This window comes from Crassostrea angulata, chromosome 2, assembly GCF_025612915.1.
Source record: "Crassostrea angulata isolate pt1a10 chromosome 2, ASM2561291v2, whole genome shotgun sequence".
Classification (NCBI taxonomy): domain Eukaryota; kingdom Metazoa; phylum Mollusca; class Bivalvia; order Ostreida; family Ostreidae; genus Magallana; species Magallana angulata.
Genome location: NC_069112.1, coordinates 9441837 through 9457689, shown reverse-complemented (window position 1 = coordinate 9457689; position 15853 = coordinate 9441837). Strand labels below are relative to the sequence as shown.

Here is a 15853-nt window from a genome sequence, read left to right as displayed (position 1 = left end):
AAAAAAACCGACAGTACATAAGAAAGAAAAACACATCATAACTTCAAAACCCAATATTCATGTTTTGATTTAAAACAAAATATGCGCATTTTTTTCTACGTTTTGTTTTGGAATTTCCAAAGTTCAAGCGGAAAAAATATACATCTCCTTTAATCATGTGATAAATAAGAACATTTTAGTCAAAAGCATTTTATTCACAATTTGATATCTTAAGGAAGTTAAAAGACCATGAAGCACAAAGAATCAACCAAAATTATAATATATAATGAACAATCGTAGATCTAAAAATTTCCTTGAGGCGGCACATACATTTTATATGTTTTATCCCCATTTTTTTGAACTAGTCAAAAAATCTTCCGTTTTGTGGATTTTTTCTTTATTTTACGTATTTGATCAATAAATTATATTGTGTTGCATAAAAACAACCATCTGATGCACCGCTTATTACCTTAATCATCTCAATGCAAACAGGTATAAACTCTCATGTATGTCTAGTGTTATTGCTGATCTCGTAATTCGAACATCGAAAGTATCCGTGGCAGAAACTACCCGCCAATGTCGTAGGATTTTAAAACTTTAGCTTATTGTTTTAGATGCATCATGATCATTGTGACTGGTCATAAGGAACATTTTACACATATAAAGAAACATATAATTACAAAGAAATTTATGATTCTTAATAATGAAAAATATGATTTAAAAATTTCTGCTTTTGTTTTATAGTGCCTTGAAAATAAAAGGAAAGCATGGACTTTAGAGGAAAAGGTGTTCCTAGAAACTTTTCTTAACCAAGCTGGTGGGATTCACAATAAGGGATCAAATTTATTTTGGAAAAAATATGCTGTAATGTTAAATAAACATTATGGAACAAATAAAACTGGTAAAATTCGTTATTTGAAATGCAGGTTGTCATTTGATTTTTTTGCCATTTACTGATACTATTTCTATAACATATTCAATATGTTTTTATACCCAAGTTAATAATTATATTTTTAGGAGAATTGTGCAGCAGTAGGTACAGGAAAGTGAAATCCCTTTTTGAAGGTGAAGGTACATGTGAGGTGCATCAGTCTGCATACAGACGGAAAGTGTGTGTGTTTCCACAAAAACACATGTGGAAACACAAACATTACCTGCATTACCCATCAAGAACAAAAAGTAAACTAAATTTATTGAATTCCTCATTTCTGAAGATAAATATGTTAAAAAATATTTCATCCAAATATAATCCTAATTTGTAATTTTTTTTCTTTTCTTTTTCAAAATTATCATAGGACATCTATCAGTTTTGGGGCAAACTTAAATCCAGGAGATATATTTAAGGACCAAGAGACAACACCGATCCAAGACATGTTAAGGTCTACGCTTGAAGTAGAAAATATAAGTACAGATGACCGAGCAGAGTTACCAACCTCCATGCTACACTCTGATGCAACCACTATAGCTGATTGTATATTTAAAATTCCAGCTCTGAAATTTGCCTTACAAACAGATTTTTATTTGACAAAGAGAAATCTGCTGTATCTAAATGTGTTATATCAAAATTAACCATAGTCCCAGACACTTTTCTTTTAAGGAACTGTTTTCAGAGAAACAACCGTTCCTGCTGAAATGTCTTCTAGCAATTTCAGTCCCTACCACAAAGATAGAAGTACATGTATGCAGTTCCATTGAGTACCCGGAAGGTTTAATTCCTAAGTTTTCATCAATAACAGTAAAAATAATAATCAAAGTACTGAAGAACTGACGGGAGTTGATTTTTTCGATGTTTATTTATTTTAAAATCAATGATATGTTATTTTGCATGACAAGTACATGTAGTTTCTAATTTGAATTACGCACATTTTTATAATATGAATTTATAGACTTTTTCGACAAGAGTGTCGAGAAACCCCCATATGAATCATGTTAAATAATATTTAAAGATAAAATTAATTCAATCAAAATATATTTTAGTAATAGAAATATTTCTCGAAAATTGTATGGATCTATTGATTTTGACAATCCCCTAACATGTCACTTAAAGCTGCTTAGTTCGATTTATATCAAATTTTATGCACGCTTTTAAACGATGGTTATGCTAAGTATATGTATAATAATAGACATTGCAGTAATTTTCCCAGTCAATTAAGCCAAATTTCAATGAAGAAAAATAAGTACAAAATTTGCCAACAAACCAAACGACATAAAAGGGTATCGCGTTATTTTTCCTCATGTTAACGTTTACCCCTGACGACGAGACGGGTATGGTTGTATTACGACTTTGACATCACTTTAAATAAAGGCCGAAATGATCAGACAATTAACAAATAATCAAGTGTACGTTTTGTTCGCTAATATTTCTGAAGTTTGCTTTCTTTACAATCGATGCATAGCATGCAGGTTGAATTACCCCAATTATTCGAGGGACGAAACCAAACGGTTTCCTTTTCTAAACATTCCCGTGATGCATTTTGGTTTGTTTTTTCGTTTGCCCAAAAAGAAACTGTTTTTATTTTCTTTGAATATTTTTAACTTTGAAAGAAGACTGCTTCTGCTGGTGTAAATAGGAGAAAGTCCATAACTTTCTAAGATAAATGGTTTGTATAGAAAAAAAAATGATACTGTAATAACCAAAGAATCGGACCAAGCAGCTTTAACCTATAGGCATTTAAAATGTCGAACAGTTGCTGTCTTTTGGTTATTTTTGGTATTTTCAAATCATCTCTAGACTTTAAAGGCCGAACATTTTACAAACGCCCATTTTTTACCTGTACAAACTTCAAAATGATGCCGCTTGTCAATCAAGTTTGAAACAATAGCACCCAGTTTGATTGACGTGATCGTCCGAGCGCGATCTTGCCAGGTCCGCAGATTTTTGTTTACTAGCAATTAACAACGTTATCTTTGATGTCTTCCGTCATGTATGCAAAAGGAGGAATTGACAATTGATTTTAAACATTACCAGTATTAAAATGGATTACAAAAAATAATTATTCAGTGATTGAAAATACGCACAAATTATATTTGAATTATGTTGCATGTGTGTGACCTAATTAATTCCACGAAAATGCATGGACAGTTCCAAAACATATCAAATTTTCTTTTTACAACAAACGTACACTATGCTACTTAAGCTATATTTACTGGGAATTCCCTCAGTTGGAAGTTGGTGCATGTAAAAGTCACTCCATAGAAAAACGAATTCCATTAATTGTCGACGTATAATGGCTGCCTTTACATTCCACATTCTTACTGATCGTATGGTTTTCTTATACTATTATAATTGTTAAAATTAACTTTTTAAACAATGTCAAGTGCTAAACACAATGTACTGAGCTATACTTTTATAGCAGAATTAATTTACTGCATTTTTTCAATTGTGCTTTACACACGTGTGCTTAGAGAAAATTCGGACGACACATACCATTTCCGTATAAAATCGCTTTGTATGGTCATTAGAACAATAAGATATTTAAACTAAGACCAGTTCTGACTAATTCTTTATTTCCTGTGTATTAATTTGCCTCCTGTGTATAGCGATTAGCAGCGTTCACGACCACAGGTAGACTGCAAGCCCCGGAGGCTTTCACTCCTCTAATAATTAAGCCCCACCCTCACCTGAGATTTACCACCAGGTAAAAATGTTCGGCCTTTAAGACTTGTGAACAGGAATTCGCAAACATCGCAGCAATCCTGGTCTGGAACTGACACCGTCGAATTAAAGTAGGATGAGATAAATGTTCTCCTGCCGGATTTGCTTTCTTTGCAGTAATCTTTCACAGATCTGTCAACATGTCGTTGAGCAAGATCTGTTCCATTATAACAGAGAATTGCTTCTGCTTTTGAGTCATCCCTCCCAGCACGGCCGACTTCTTGTGTGTAAACTGTTAAACCATAAAGATAAAGTTTCTGTGTCATGTGTATTGAATTATATTTTTTTTAATGATGTAATAATCACATTTTTATTGCATAAAATTATATTTGAATACTGTGTTCGTTATCATTCAGAAAATGATTTATATTACAAATTCATGATCCTTATAATTAAATATACCTTCAAATGAACTGGGTGGGCCTTCATGTATAATTGTTTTGATGTGTCTAAAATCACAACCCATTTCTAGTGCAATTGTTGCAAATACTAGTCTAATGGGTGAATCACTTTTGTATAGTGTATTAAGTATTAATGTGTTAAGCTGAAAATGTTTAGGATATTAATCATTTTAATTTAAAAATTAGATTCTATTCTGTAGCATTTAAAACCTATAACTGTAAGCAGATGTTAATGACGATATACTTGAATGGACCTGTATATACATGCATGTATGAATTATGTGAATATACTTACATCATGTGGCTGCTGGGCATGATACTGCACTACTCTTGCATTTGCACAGCTTGATATGTAGACTAGACCTAAGAGTCTTTTCGCAAGTTCTATTGCATATCCACACCACTGAAGTTTGCAGTAAACCACTGTTAAGGGAAAATCCTCCTCTTCAGAATACAGTTGAAGCTACAGTGGTTTTGAACACAAAATTGTAGACCTCCTGCACTGTATTGCACCCACCTGTAGATGGGATCCTTTCTTGGACAGCGAGTTTTACATTGTCATTTAGTACAGGGGTTGTATTTAATTCGTTGTAGTCCTTCATTCCTATAAGACTTGCAATTTATTTTTGTGAATGTTTACTTGCTGTTGCTGTTATTGCAAGCATCTTCATTCCTTTAGAAAGATGAGGCCTTAGCTCACATATAAGTCTAAAGTATTCTCCCCAGTTTTGTTATACATATGTACTTGTGAAAAATGAAAGAGGGTTAAAAAGAAAGACATTTTGACCTATAGAGTATAGACCAATGTAGACATTGATGAAATATTTCATTTTCATTAGAACATGTATACATACATAAAATAAATGGCAATAATATAGTAGAAGCATAACTTTGTAAAAAGCATGGCCCATTGATAAAAGTATTAAACCATCTTATGAAAGATATAAAGCTAAAAATAAATCAGTCAATACAACCCTTTTTTATCACATTAAATGTGAATGACAATACTGAACTACATATGAGTAAAAGCACAACTGCATGAAAAAGGCATGGTTCATTGATGAAAGTATCAAACCATCTAATGAGGGCGATAAAGCTGATTCACATGTATTTTAAATAAATCAGTCAATACAACCCTTTTTTATCACACAAGATGGCTGACTGTTTTGGTATTATCCAATACACACAGCTTCTTAAACAAGTTGAAATGAAATGGAAATATTAAAAACAAAAGAAATAAAGGGTAAAATAATAATAAAACATAAGCTGTAATCAATCTCGACAACAATATATCATAAGTAATATTGTGTAATGCTTGTTATTTCACTGTAATGACGAACAATTAGAAGACTAGAAAATTCGAGCTTAAAATATGTGTGAAATTGTAATCGGTGCTTGTCTACAGTTACCAATGTTGATACTTTAAAAGTATATAACCTTATAAGAAGTCTAGTAGATGTGATGGTTAAGTTAAGCCATCGTTTTTTATAAGCTACAGACCGATTTATAATTAAGGGGTTCGTAAACAATAAAAAAAATCTCACAAAAATCCATAAAAAGAAGAAGAATACGCTTACCTAATGTATATCCGATGAAGCAGAATAATCTTATGAACGTTTCTCACACTTCAGTTGTGCTTGTCTTGCAGTGCGAATATGTGAAATTGACGATTTCTTTTTACCACTGTGAAACATACCTGATTTTCGACATGGAGGTCGCCATTTCAAAATGGCATCGGCCTTTACCTGACCCCAAAACGGAGTGAAAACGCAGTGGCGGGGGTGGGTACCAGACTAAACGTATAACATGCGTAAATCAAACAAAACAATTCGTACATCAAAACAGAGGAGTATATATAGGTTACCCGTACCTATAATGTTTTGAATGTTACAAACTCTGTCTTTGTTACTTGAAAACGACTTTCATTATTTGTTTCAGATATCATACAATCTCAAACACAAAATCACGTTTAAATATCGTGACAGTTTTTTTTAACAAAAACGCTTTAAAACTCCGATTCAATGTCAGTCTTTGTTGAAATAGAAATTAAGAAACCACTTTTTACACGTATGATCTCGACCATGCGGTGAACAATATACAGTGTCATATTTCATCCTTTTGGTCGGTTTTTTAAAATGTATGGAGTGCAGTTCTCTTAATTGACTTACATTGGTTTTTAACAGATTGAACTCCTGAATTTTTCCATTGTGCAAAGTGAAATTGAGATTGTTGGAACGCCTGAAGATAATAACCCCTTTAAAAAGAAATGAATACGAAGGACATTTAGGGTAACGGATGTTCTTGGTTTAAAAAAAGGAAGTATGAAATAAATGTACGGTAAAATATTGATGTATTATGTTAAACATTACTTTCCGTAGATTTACAAATTGCATCTGCACCTCCTACGTTATCATGCCCGTCCAACATCATGTGAGAATGAACCATTCCTCATTTTAAGTAAATATATAAGTTAACAGAGTACATACACAAACAATGGTTTCGTAAGAATCTAATCTATTTAAGGCACACGCTTTTCTGTCCATTACTATAGCCTGAAAACCCAGAGGAAACTTAAAAGTTTAAACAGTGAAATATTAGCTAATAATACACGAAGTGTTACTTTGCCTATGTCGAATAAGGGCAGCAAATTGTACATCTGTTGTTTTCCACCGGGTGTGTTGCATACACGCTTAATGGGTTGTAGAACATTCACGAAAAACATGTTATATTCCTACGCGTTAAGGTTGATCTACTTAGAAATTATATTTATGCAATTTATTATTCTAGTCTCTTTTATCCAAAAAATTATTTAAAAAAATGTTCTTAAAAACAGTTATTACCTGCACACCTCTTAGTTATGTTTACACATTTACAACAATGTTATACTATTTTTTTTTGTCGTAATCATTAACATAAGCCAGACGCCCGTGGCTGTAAACTGCTGAACCCCATCTGTTATTTTTTGCATACCAAAACAAATATGGAAGAAAATTTATGTTACGAAGTGATTACGTGATTAACGTGTTTCCATGCACAGTGTCAGTGGCTCTCGGTTATATCACCAGATGTCTTCCAAATGAAACGTTCTATGTATAAATGAGGTGACACCAATAATAATGTAAGTTTCATTATTTATTTTTTATATAGTTAAAAACAGGTAAAGTGAAAGCAATTATCCTCCTGAAAAAGATTGATTGATTCAAATTCAATGACATTGTGCAAACGTCTTAAATGTCCGAAAAACAAACGTTTGCTCTTCTAAATAATGATTTTGTTTTCTTTCTTTTCATGATCATTATTCAGACTCCTTCGCCTGCAAAAGATGAACCCTATTTGTTTATGTCGCAAACTAAAGCAAGAGTTATCTTTCATTCCTCATCCCTAAATGTTGTTTCTGTAGGGTGGCAACGACTCTTAGGTACAAATGACTAACAAAATATACATGTATATCTCGAGCAGAATGTTTTAAAGTCTTTTTTGTGTAGAATAACTTTTTTCTTCCAAGGGAAGAGATGAATTTAATCAAAGATTTTTTTAAATTATCGCTTAACTAACTACAACATCAATGGTACAAATTTATAATTATCATTATTATTATTCATTTTTATATATTTTTTCTTCATGAACATTACTTTTCCGTAAAAAGGAAATTTTAAATCGAGAAGAGAATTTGACTCAGGATTCTAGTCAACAACTTGAGGAAAAACACAATGAATTGGAAGAAATTGGGAATATTAGATTAAAAGGTCAATGTATACGATCAAAAGCAAATTGGATAGACAAGGGAGAAAAACCAACAAAATATTTTGCTAATTTAGAATAAAAAAAACTATATTGATAAACAATTATTGGTAATTCTGAAGGAGGATGGATCCATTATAAGAAATCAACAAGAAATTCTTAGTGAAACAAAGAAATTCTATGAGAACCTTTATACAAGAAAGGACATAATAGAAACAGAAAATATACATGAAAAACTAAAAGACTTTAATATACCTAAACTAAATCAAGAGGAATCAGAAAATATCGAAGGTCCTATTACAAGCCCAGGACCTGATGGATACACTAGTGAATTTTTCAAATTTTTTTGGAACAATATTGAATCTTTTATTACGAGAGCAATTAATAACTGAAACGAATTACTGCATTTTACAGAACCAAATAAGTTAGGAATCATAACTTGCTTGCCGAAAGCTGGAAAACAAAAACAGTTCCAAAAAAATTGGCGCCCAATAAGTCTTCTAAACGTTGTTTACAAAATAGCATCAGGGTGCATTGCTAAGAGGATAAAGTTAATATGAGACAAATTAATAAACAAAGACCAAACTGGTTTTATCAAAGGAAGGTTTATTGGAGAAAATATAAGACTCATATATGATTTAATGAATTATACTGAACTACATAGAATACCAGGTTTATTAATGCTTATCGACTTTGAAAAAGCTTTTGATACTATATCTTGGAAATTTATTTTTGAAACACTGGATTTTTCAAATTTTAGACCATCTATAAAAAACTGGATAAGAATCTTTTACAATGGCACCAAATCATGTGTTTTGCCAAATTGATTTACTTTTGACTATATTTATCTTCAAAGGGGCTGTAGACAAGGTGACCGCATTTCTCCATATCTTTTTTTACTATGTGCGGAGATCTTAGGGATTCTAATTAAAAATAATAGGGATATTAGAGGAATTGTTATAGATGGAATAGAATATAAGCTTTCTCAATATGCTGATGACACCTCTCTTATTTTTGATGGTTCGCCTCAGTCTATGGATGGTATTTTAAGAGTTTTAGATTATTTTGCAGACCTTTCAGGACTTAAAATTAATTACACAAAAACTAACATGGTTTGGATTGGGAATAAGAAATTTTCAAGAAATGTATTTCACCATACAAGATGGAAACTAAATTAGAATAACTCAACCTTTGATTTATTAGGAATAAAATTTTCTGTAACTCTAGATGAGATGTCTAGCCTTAATTATGAGGCTAAACTGTCAGAAATTAAAAGGATTTTAAACCAATGGAAATTAAGAAAACTAACTCCAATTGGTAAAATCTCAGTAAAAAAAACGTCGATTCTGCCCAAATTAAATCATCTGGTGCTCTCTTTACCTAACCCAGACTCTGATTTTACAAAAACTTTAAATAAGGAAATTTACCAATTTTTATGGGGAAGCAATATTCACAAAGTAAAAAGAAACACTATTATACAGGAATATGGACATGGTGGTCTAAAAATGATATATTTTACAGATTTTAGCTCTGCTCTAAAGTCTTGTTGGATAAGGAGAATGATTTTCTCAGACACAAAATGGATAAATCTCTTAGAGTCAGATTTACAAACAAAAAATTAAAAACCTATGAGTTAAAGGTATGGACTTTACATCTAATTTATGTAAAAATACAAAAAAATGTTTTTTGGAAAAAAGTTTTTAACAGCTGGATTTTAATCGTAAAAGCAATTAGACAAGAAGTTATGAATGTTCCATTTGAAAACATCTGGCTCAACCCAAAAATAAAAGTTAATAACAGTTCTTTTTTTTTTCTAAAACACTATTTTAATGCTGGTTTTATACATATACAAGATCTTTTTGATAATGAGGGTGTTCTTCTTAGTCTCGAAACAATAGAAAACCAAAATATAAAAACCAATTTTATTGAATATGCAAGCCTAAAGAGAGCAATATTTAAAAGATTAGATAAAGACAATATCAATGAAATCAAATACAAGTCTGGCCCAAGTATACCCAGTCACATAAATATCTTCTTCACCAATAAATAAGGTTGCAAAGACATGTATAACAAACTTATTAAAGAGAAAAGAGAGCCAATTACATCTGTAAATAAATGGCTAGAAAGGGGCTTCATTTTAACAACACAGACTGGAACAAAATATTTGAACTTTCTTTTAAAACGACTAAAGAGTCAAAACTACAATGGCTACAATTTCAAATTTTACACAGAATAATACCAACAAATGATTTTCTTCACAAGATTAAGGTTAAAGAATCCCCAGTCTGCTCCTTTTGAAAAAGAGTTAATGAGACTATTGAACACTTATTTGTAGATTGCTATTGTGTAAAAGAACTTTGGGAACTATGCGAGGAGTAGTTGTTAAGGAGATTGGAAATGCAAGCAACATTTGACAAAAACTCAATTCTATTTGGAAAACATAATGAGAGAAATTTGTATAAAGTGCATAATCTTTTAATTCTAATAATAAAACAATACATATTTGTAAGTAGATATAAAGACGTTCCAAAGCTGAATTTTGGTGCACTCGAAAATATAATGAAAAACAGAATATCCGTGGAGAAATATATTTTTCTTAAAAATTGTAGATTTTTAGAGTTTGAAAGGCTCTGGCAAAAAATATGTGACTTATTATTATGATATACTAGCTATATTTATCAGATTCAATAGGTTATGTAATGTACTACCCCCCCCCCCCAACTAGCACACGAACACTTTTCTTTCATCTTCTTCTCACTAACTTCCTTTTTCAAGTAGTATACAGGTACATTTGTAAAGAGTTATATGCATAATATATAGGCCTACATAATGTTCTTTTTCTTTAAGAGACAAACTATTACATTGTGAGATATGTGTACTTGTATCCTTTGTACCTTTTTCTGCTGGCTTTGTCTTTGTTAATAAATCTTTGTACACAAAAAAAAAACAAAAAAAAAAAACAAAAAACAAAAAAAAAAAACATTACTTTTCCGGATTGTTCATTACTGAACAGAACTGGGTTCTAAATTTATGTAGATCAACATATTTCCGATGTTATTTAACATTTTGAGAATGTAAGCTTATTTTGACAAATAGTTCAATCACCTTGCACGGTTGTATCTAGAACATACTGCATATATTATTCAATGAGTTTGGAGGGCTGCAGTATGAGCGTATCTGCGGAGATAAGGTAGGCCTTTAGTTTATGTACCATGGTTATTTTTTCAGGGTTGGGAGTAGCGAGGGTCTTGAACTTAATAATTTGTTCGTATCAATTTTCTGATTATTAAATCCTAAACTCCCTTATATATTTATATAGATAATTGTTTTGGACAGAGGTTTTACTGTAGGTCTCTATCTCCCTAAGTTTATGTTTGTATTTCTCATATTATGGAAACCCTTTTCTAAAGCTTATTAGTAATAGGAACATAATTAAATTGCACTTAATTCCACCTTATTTTACTTACAATGTTTCTTTTGTATGTTACTGTTTAAATGTCAGTGGCATTAGTAAGAGCAGTTAATTTTTTTTTTTTTTACTTTTTTTATACCTCACTCTTTTTTTCTCTTTGGTGATGAATACCATATATTTCCAGTTTGATAACGGATACGACAAGTAACAATTTCCTGAAAATACTGACTGTTTATTGTCAAGGCCTTGGCTCTTATAAAAAAAGAATTGATGTGCTAAATTACCTTAATGATAAGAATTATAATTTATATTTTCTTCAGGATACACTTTTTAAAAGTGATGAGGAACAAAACATACACATTTTTAAGAGAGTAAGGCATATTTCAATTCTTTCAGATCAAATTTCAGTAGAGTAACAAATTATTTAAAAATTGTTTTTATTTTAATGTAAAAATAAAATACCACCTATTATGCAAATGGTTAATTTTTTAATTGTTGAAGTTTAGAGTGAAAACAAATATTTTGTTTAGTTAATGTATATGGCCTAAACACAGACCATCCCGATTTTTTTAGTGACTTGAAAAATGAAATTGAAAAGTTGTATATTAATCAGCATATAAAACTAGCAGGAGACTTTACTGTTGTTTTGAACCAAGAAATAGATACTGTGAATTGCAACAAAAAAAACGTAACAGCCCCAAAACCCAAAGCGAGCTTTTTAAGAAAATTAATATCTTAGATTTGGAACATAGTTTTCGTATTTATCATCCAGAGCTTAAAAGGTATACTTTGCGTAAAACTCCTCCTGTAAAAATAACCCTGTGTCCATAACATTAAGTTTGAAAATAGTTACAGATCAGATCACTCCCCAATTGTTTTTTTATTGCAGACTTACTAAAATTAAAAAGGGAAGAGGTTTTTTGGAAATTTAATAACTCGTTGTGAACAGATACTGATTATGTACAATTAATTAAACAGAAAATAGCGGCCATTAAAAAGCAATACGCAGCTTTAGTTTATGATATTTAAAATATTGAAAGATCAAAGTATAAGTAATGAAGACATTTTTTTTTCAGAATGAAATCCACATATTTTTAGACACTTTACTTAATTATGGAAATAAGAGGGAAAAATATCATATGCAACATTTAAAAACAACCTCTAAAATGAAACTGAATAAAAGTTAGAGAATGAAATTAAATTAGTAGACCAAAATTCTGACAATTAATCAATAAAACTAATCGAGTAAAAACAAACTGAACTCAAAAATATTAGAAACAACAAACTTAGAGGAAATTACATCAGGTCAAGAGTTAAATGGACAGAAGAGGGAGAAAAACCATCAAAATATTTTTGTAATTTAGAATCACAAAATTTTATCAGTAAACAAATAGCTAAACTAGAAAGAGAAAATGGAACATAAAGCCCTCAATTGCTTGAAAACATGAAACATGATTAAAGTCTATGTGCCATGGTTTAACAGCTGAGTTTTTTTCTTAATTTTTTGAAATAGGTGAGTTGTCTTCTACTAATAAATTAGAAATATTTACTTGCATTCCGATACAAGATAAACCTAAATATTGGCATCCCATAACTTAAAGGTCATATGAAACGATTTTTAACACTATGATTTTCTTTCATGAATATAAAGCTTGGTATAAACAAATGTTAAAATACATGATGTAAGATTGTTTTGCCTTTGCATTACTGAGAAATAACCGTGAAAACTGAGCACCTGAACAAATTCTTGCCCGCTTATCGTTCTTGATTTTGTGGAGTTATGACGTCACAAAGACCCACCGATGTAAACAATGCATTAAAACTAGTGTAATTTTACAGTAGTTTATCGATTAAATTTTAGTAATTTTTGCATATATGAAGGTGTCTTTCTTTTCAATTGAGATCATTTGATATCGTAGGAGCCTACATATGACTTAGTTTTAATTGGTCGTTAATGAATAAATCTAATATCAGCTTCTCACAAAAGTAAAATCATGATGAAGATCCCTTACTGGAGTGGAAATTTAACGAAAGAAATGCTCCAACATTTACAGCTGATTAATGAATTATCTTTATCCGTTTGAAATAGAAACATCCTTTTCTTCTTCAGTACGTATAATGATTGAGCTCAATTTAAAGGGAATTAAAGCATTTAAATTGATTTGATTTATTTTGTAACATAAAAAAGTATATAAGGCAGGCCAATGAAAATGTTTGAGGCATTGTGTACATAGTTTGTATTTAAGAGCTGCTATAAAATGCCGCAAAATTATTCTTAAATTTTATTTCGAAATAATATAAATTTCTGACTTATTGATATATACATGTAGCAATATCTTTAGAAAATACTTTGTGTACACGTGTATTAACGTTTTATTAAATTAGATCGCGGAAATATGGCATTTAAGGATTTAGAACTGTATCGGTAAAATAAATCGGTTGTTTGATAAAAATAGTTGTGAACGAATGTGAAGATAATCAACAGATTTTATTAAGAACAAGCATCAATAATGATAAAAAAAACCGAAAGAAAACATTGCGGAAGAAAGTGAGATAAAAGGGATCTGTGAGTTAACACCACACATACACGTTTTAAAATCAAAACACTGCACATTCAAGTACACGTTTCAAAAACAAAACATTTGAAGAAATTTCTCTTAGACGAAAAATAATTAAATGGTAACATATTTGTGAATTTGAAAGTGAAACAAACAATATAATCGTGAAGCGAATGGGGCACAATGAGGCCTACAAGTTGTTTAGAAAAAAAAATCTTAATGAATTGCATGAACGTGCAAATGGGAACTTATTTTTGAATTTGTCAATTTCATTAAAAAGATAAAATAAAACATATCAATATGCTTATATTAAATTATATTATACTTGCATGTGGATCTATGAAGAAAATCATTTATTCTCCCTGCAGTCTCGAAACTGAATATCATTATGTACACGCTATTACATGTAAATAAAAACGCACACGATTTCATTTCTTGAGAGAAAAAATACTGACGTGGTTGATTATTGTATAATTATACAAGTTTTTATATAAAATAGTATTTTTTTTCCTTTTAAAATGCTGCAAAATGACATGGATATTTGTATTCACAACATAGCTTCATAAGGCGATTGGGTCTTACTGACGTCATAAGCAAGGGAGGTAAGCCGCGTAAGTCAATGTTCCTTTTCCCGATTAAGTAATTTTGATCGACTGTGGCGCTCACATTTTGCATAAAATATCCAAAAAACAATGTCAGTCTTATTAAATAGGCACTTATGAACTCATTCCGTATATAACTCAATATGGTCAGGATATCGTTTCATATGACCTTTAATTAACAGCTATATATATATATATATATATATATATATATATATATATATATATATATATATATATATATATATATATATATATATATATATATATATATATATATAATGCGACAGGCTGTATAGCAGAAGGAACAAGAGCCGAGCTCGTTACAAGCAACGAGGAAGTCTTCCGTCAAGAAAGGATTCTCAATCAGTCTTAATAAAACAATCCCCCTTCTCCTTACAATTGTGAGGGTCTTACAGATATTGATAGGAGGTCTTTTCACACTACCTTAAATTCTGACCAATCAGGGCTTTAGAAAATCAATTTGAACTCTTGAAAATTGGTTCATTTTCTATGTGTTAATTTAACCCCCAGACTACAGATTATTGAAGAGTTAGATCTCTCGTAAAACAGATAAAGGCATGTCTTTGATAAGTTGGGGATATATTTAGACAAGAAAAGAATTGACTGCGACATTAAACACTATTACGCACAAGGAGCTAGTTCTTATAAGCAAAATGAAAGCGGGTATGCATGTCTTCATGTGAAGCTTTAACTCTCATATTACGCAATATCCAATCAAAACTGTATTACAATTAGATTGATAAGATAATGAAGAACAATTTTTCCAGCGACATCAATATCGTAGCATGTATCGTCTTTAGTAATAGAGCAAAGACTTTCCGGGCACATAGATCCCTTATTTAAGGGACCAGACCCTTTTTTCTGGTCTCAGTAGGTTTTTAAATCTGTTCATACCTAGGCTCAAAAACACAAGACTTAATATTATTATAAAGGGAACGTAAAATCTTCAGAGTTTTACCTCTGATTCCATTCATTGAAAGTATATTCCACATTTTAACCCTATCCGCAGTGTTAAAGGTACGCTTGAAATCTACGAAGCCGCAATAAAATCTACATTTTTTCTAGAGATTTTTCTTCACGATTGTTTGCAAGACAAAAATGGCATCAACAGTACTGTGAAATGGTCTAAACCCGAAATGTGCGTCATTTCTGTCGGCCCATGACATAAATATCTTATTCAAAATTGAAGAAAGTTTTGTCATACAACTAACTAAACTAATTTCTCTATAATTGGCAGGATCAGTTGTCCCCCTTTTTATATATTGGTACAATAAGAGAATCACACAGTTTATGTGAAAAATGACCGGTTGTAAACATACTAGCATTAAAAATTGTGTGTACAAATGGTACCAAAATATCCTTATATTTAAAAAAAAATATTCATTAAATATACCATCCAGTCCATGACTCTTACCTAGTTTTAAAATCTTTATAGCATCTTTAATTTCATTTAAGATATGTCACGTTCTAATTCTTAAAGA

General features: G+C 30.8%; 1 pseudogene; it reads right to left on the bottom strand.

Moving 5' to 3' along the window:
- Nucleotides 1–1129: 1129 nt before the first annotated feature.
- LOC128173871 (ATP-dependent DNA helicase Q1-like) lies at nt 1130–5757 on the bottom strand (annotated as a pseudogene).
- Nucleotides 5758–15853: the final 10096 nt, after the last annotated feature.